Genomic DNA, 5,404 nt, shown 5'->3' on the forward strand with positions numbered 1-5,404 from the left:
GACATATGTAATACTTTCAATAATAAAGATTTAAAAATATAAAAAATGAAGACAGATATTTGCCTTCTAGTGCAAATTTATCTATATTCCTCTTTTTTTAAAAAAAAAATATTTTTATTGATTTCAGAGAGGAAGGGAGAGGGAGAGAGATTGAAACATCAATGATGAAAGAGAATCATTGATCGGCTGCCTCCTGCATGCCCCTTACTAGGGATCAAACCCGCAACCCAGTACGTGCCCTTAACTGGAATGGAACCTGGGACCCTTCAGTCCGCAGACCGACGCTCTATCCACTGAGCCAAACCAGTTAGGGCTATATTCCTCTTGTTTGTTTATTTTTAAAATAATGGCGATCATATTTCTGCTGACATTTCCTATCTCTTAACCCCATTATATTCATCTTTTGCTGTAGGTGTTTTAACATCCTTATCATACTTTTCATTTTTTTTATTTCTTTATCCTCTGATTCCAACATCTCGTCTACAGGTGTGATATTGTGATATAAGAAATATATATTTGGTATTTGCTCCCGGTCCTGACATAGGGCTCCTAAAAACCCTTGTAAGTTCCTGAGTGATAGGGTGATAAGATCATCTTTGGTCATAATATTTGGTTTTGGCCGTACAGTGGACGTAGTGGATAAATACACTGTAGATGTGCTGGGTTCTGTTATTTTCCTCTGGGGCGTGTCCATGTGCTCCAGCAGGAAGTGAAATGACTGGGAGCCCGCCCTTGGCTTTGCAGAGGTATCGTTTTAGGTTTGGGATAGATTGGTTTTGGTTTTGTCCCTGAGTCTGGGGACAGCCCTTAATCCTGAGATGTAGTCTTTACTCTTTAAGAGTGACCATTCTGAAGTTTCAGCCGACAGCCCAGAGAGTTTACAAGCTCCTCTAAAAGGGCAGGACTTGAACCCCAATCTCCCCAGCAGCAGGCAATTCACTGCTCAAATGCCTGCTCAGCTACTGTTTTCCTTTGGGCTGTTTAGACTCACCCCCTGTGTGTTCACTCAGGAGGGAGGTGAGGATCTGAGGTCAGTGTGGGTGCAGATGGAGGGCTTGCTCTGCGTGTGGCTCCCTCCTTCCCAGGGTTTCCCCTCAGGGAACCCCTACCCCCTTGGCATCCCGCTGCTGCTCACCTCCCTGCCAGGATGCAATCTTTTGGAATATTTGACTCATCCTACCCCACAATGTCCCGTCAGTGCCTCACATGCATACAGTAGGTGCACAATCAATGCTGGTAGAGTGAACAAATGAATTACTAAGAATTAATAGGGTTTCTGACCCTGCACCAGGGCCCCATCTAACAAAGACAGAGCAGCACAGTGACAGAGCAAGGCCTCTGAGTACTGACTGTCCCACTGCGCGCTTTGGGGGCGCATGGCGGGGGGCGGGAGGTGTGGGGGAGCGCGCAGGGCGGGGGCAGGAGCCCGCCAGGACCGGCCCAGCCAAAGCCAGCCCCGCGCCGCTGCGGTCAGACCAGTCTGACGGCTACGCCCCTGGCTGCCCTCCCCGCCCCGCGCCCCGCCCTATCTCATGTCCTGCCTTCCCCTCCTTTCCCCTCCCCGCCCCCGGCCACCCCCGCCGCTGCGCCGGGAACCTGTCCCTCCCTCGAGTGCACCCTTGGAGCTGGACCGCCCAGCCCACGAGGCCTCCGCCCCCAGCCCTGGCTGCCTCCGTACTTGGACACCTGGGCACCTGGGCACCTGGCCATGGGACGCCCGGGCCGGCGGGCGGGCGGAGCAGCAGCCCGGCGGGAGATGGGTAAGGGCCTTGGGGAGGCAGGCTGGGGGTCCCGCCGCCCCCGATGGGGACTGTGTGCGTTGCGCAGAGCGCCAGGCTGGAGCATCTGTTGGGCCGGGCAGGACGCTGAGGGAGGGCATGGGGCCGCAGCCAGGAAGAGCCGGAAGAGGCTGCAAGAGTGTGGAGAGCGACTGGGCACCTTCAGAATCTAACCTGGTCGGGTGGCCGAGACAGGGACAGCAAGGGGACACGGCTGGGCGCCACTGGGAAAGCCTGTGGGGTTGGGTGCGGCCACCGGCTCCTCCAGCTGGGCTGGGTGGGTCCTGCTAGATAGAACTAGGAGACCCTGAGGGCTTTCCTCCATCTCCGTTGCCTCTATTGCCTCTATTCTGCTGTCCAGTGCCTCGGTGGCCCCTGGCGCCCATGACCAGGCCAGCCCTCCCTCTGAGGCCCCTGCCTGGTGGGGGCCTGTCCCTGCAGGCAGCCCCCAGGAGAGCGCTGGGTGGAGGATAAGCCAGCCCTTCCTTAGCCCTTCTGGGTGCATCTGCCAGAGACACTGGAGAGATTCCTGGGAAGGTAAACAGTATCTGCTTTGCTGACAAACTCACATCCCCTCCAGGGTTCCTTCCTGGCCCTAGAGCTGAGTCTAGCTGTCCTTGTTTCTCCAGGTGCACGGTGGATTTTTCTGCTCTAGTCAGTGAACTCACCCAGGCCCCTGTGCCAGGACCTGATGTCTAGGTCAAGAGGCTAGCGTCAGCTGCCCTTGAACCTCATTAGCCTGGCCCTTCCCCAGGCCCAGAGCTGACTGAATGTAATTAGCAACTAATTGGGTGTCTGGTAGCCCCTCTACATAAGAAACACCAAGATCAAGTGTAGGCAGTGGATGTGTGGATTCATTTTTTTCTTCCAGACATGGCACTTCTTCTGTGTGGAGGGTATGAAGAAGAGCCATTCATTCATTCATTCATTCAACAAATATTGACTGCAAAAATGCAGATGACCCATGATTTCAGAGTGATAAGTGCTGTAAAAACAAAACAGAGTGGTGGTGGGCAGAGAACTTGGCTCTCAGCTGGAAAAGGCAGCAGGCAGACCTGAGGGAGGAGGGAAGATGGCACCGTTTCAGGCCCAAAGCTCTGGGCACAGGGTAGGATGTCCTCGTTACTGTGAGCAGGACTTAGGGGCTTCGTAACGGATCAGTGAGCGGTGGAGGGCGGATGAGTGGTGAGCTGTCCCTCTCTGAGTCCTGAGAGTGCATTTCTTGCTGGGAGGCTTAGTCTGAGATCTAAGCTTCCCCAGAAGACATGCTCTGTGTCTCCTTGTTCATTTGTTCATTCATTCATTCATTCATTCATTCAACAAGTACTCCTGAAGGCCTGTATGTTCCAGGCACTGTTCCAGGTGTTAAGGATGCAGCAGTGAAGCGGACAGCACTTTCCCTCACAGAGCTTATTTTCTGGTGGGAAAAATGGCAACAAATAAGAACAGCAATTTTAATGTCAACTCAGATGAATCCTATGGAGCAAAGCAGAGCAGCGTAAGGATGGTGGGGGCTGCTGTGTTTAGTAGAGACACCAGGACAGGCAGTACCGAGGGGATGAAATTTGAACGGAGACCTGAGTGTAGACAAGACACAGTCATGTGACTCTCTGGGGGAAGAACATTTCAGGCAGAATGGCACATGCTAAGGCCCTGAGGTGTGAAGGAGGTGTGAGCCTGCTGGCATGCTGGCCGTGCTGAGGAGCAGGACAGAGGCCAGTAGGCCTCTCAGAGCCTTTCCTTCAAGGTCGGGGTGCAGAGGGGTCAGCCTGATGACCAGAGGCACCCGAGAAAGCAGATGTTGTTCTCAAACAAACCCAGGGTGAGGCTTGGGACAGGAGGTCACTGGAGATGGAGAATGTGTATCTGGGCAGGAGGCGGATCACTTGCTTTTCCCACCCCCCAGCTTTCACCCAAACATCACGGGCCACACAGACAACTAAACTGGGGAGCAGACCGAGTTTTTCAAATCAGTAAGGACTCTGGGGGGTGGGGTGGAGAACTGTTGCCTTCTAGGAAAATTCCAATACCCTTTCATTGTTGAACTAACTAGGTGATCTCATGAGTTGGCTTAAAAAGGCAAACAGGAGAGTATATAACAATGGACGTTTATTGAGCATGCACTGTGTGCCAGGCTCTCCTTCAAGCGCCTTGCGTGCAGACACGCATGCCCCTCACAGCGAGTCTGTGCAGGGTGTACTCCCACTGCCCCTGTTTCACAGATGAGAAAACTGAGGCTCAGTGAGTAAGACAGCTGCCCATCTTGTGACAGCTAGTAAGTGTGGAAGTCTGGGTTACCGTCGAGTGGTGCAATTTTAGAGCCCTGTGCTTTGAGAGAGATGTTTGGCTGCCCAGATGCTTGTCATAGTGGAGATGCTTGTCTTACCAGCAGGGTGGTTAGAGCAAGCATGTCAAACTCGCGGCCTCAGAGCCGCATGCAGCCCACAACGAATATTTTTGTGGCCCAGCCAGTATAACGGTGTGAGCCGTTATTTACAATTATGAAAGGAAATAAGTCTCCTGTCAGATCCAGAATTACTGACACTCACCTTGGGTCAGTTTTGAAAGTAATCACTGTGAACACGATTTCCCCTGAAATAGGAAAGATAGTAGCAGAGAAGAGATGCCAAGTGTCAGGAAGAAAACATTAATTTTATCATTGCTCTTGTTGTTGGTTTTTATACTATACTTTTCTAAATAAACCTACATTTCTATGAAAATGGAAGCTTTTGTTTTTTTGCGGCCCACATAAACTTCAACCTTGTTTATTTGGGCCGTGTTAGCCTTTGAGTTTGACATGCTATGAGCCCACTCCACCACTTCCCTTCTTTTTAAGGCAATGTTTGCATGGGTTAAATTTTCTTTAAAAAACATTTTTAAAGGTAATACTTGCAGGTGTTGAAAATATTTTTCAACTGTTAATCCAAACAGCCCTTCAATTAGCCGTGAAACACCTCCCTCCCTCTCCTGCCCTCTGATGCCAGTTCTCTTCAGTTTCTTGAGGATACGTCTGGAGAGAGAGGTTCTGCTCATGAACAAGCATATGCAGTGTGTGTATGCCTCCTCTTTCTCTTTTTTTTTTTACCAAATTGTAATAATCTCAGGTCTGTACTTTTAAAAACTTTAATATACTTTCTGTTCTGCGTCAGGACATACAAAGGTCCTCCATCCTGGTTGAATATCTCACAGAGGGGAGGTCCCACGTGTACCTACTGGTCTTTTCTGGCTTTCTGGGTTGTTTTACCTGTTTTTGTTTGTTAGTTTGCAGTGACAGACAGTCACGTATGAACATACTTGTGCCTACATATTTACTCACTTCTGCGTCTGTTTCAGTAGAAGAAATTCCTAAACGTGGACTCACTGGTTGAAAATCCCCATGTGTTTAGATTTCGGCCGATGCTGCCAGCCTGTGAGACTTCGCTCTGAGACTGTGTCTTCGCAGCCCCATCAGTCGGTGTGTTAGCAACTTTCTTTCTGCTAATTTTACAGGAAAAAGAAGTGGCATCATGTTGTGGTTTAATAGGGGTTTCCTGGTGAGTTGTGTTGCGAGCCTCTCATATGGTTTAAGCTATTTGTCTTTCTCTTTCTGTGGACTGTTCATGTCCTGGCCTGTGGTCTAAATTGGA

At 50.5% G+C, this 5,404-nt stretch overlaps 1 protein-coding gene across 1 annotated transcript in view; it reads left to right on the forward strand.

The window, feature by feature from the left end:
* Positions 1 to 2,293: 2,293 nt before the first annotated feature.
* The window catches only part of LOC102433311 (PH and SEC7 domain-containing protein 4), a gene marked incomplete at its 3' end in the record, with an annotated part of 15,163 nt that continues 12,052 nt past the window's right edge, over positions 2,294 to 5,404 (forward strand). The window contains exon 1 of the mRNA XM_023744361.1: positions 2,294 to 2,315. The remainder of the gene's footprint in view (positions 2,316 to 5,404) is intronic.

The sequence above is a fragment of the Myotis lucifugus genome, unplaced genomic scaffold (assembly GCF_000147115.1).
Source record: "Myotis lucifugus unplaced genomic scaffold, Myoluc2.0 scaffold_454, whole genome shotgun sequence".
In the NCBI taxonomy this organism is placed as follows: Eukaryota; Metazoa; Chordata; class Mammalia; order Chiroptera; family Vespertilionidae; genus Myotis; species Myotis lucifugus.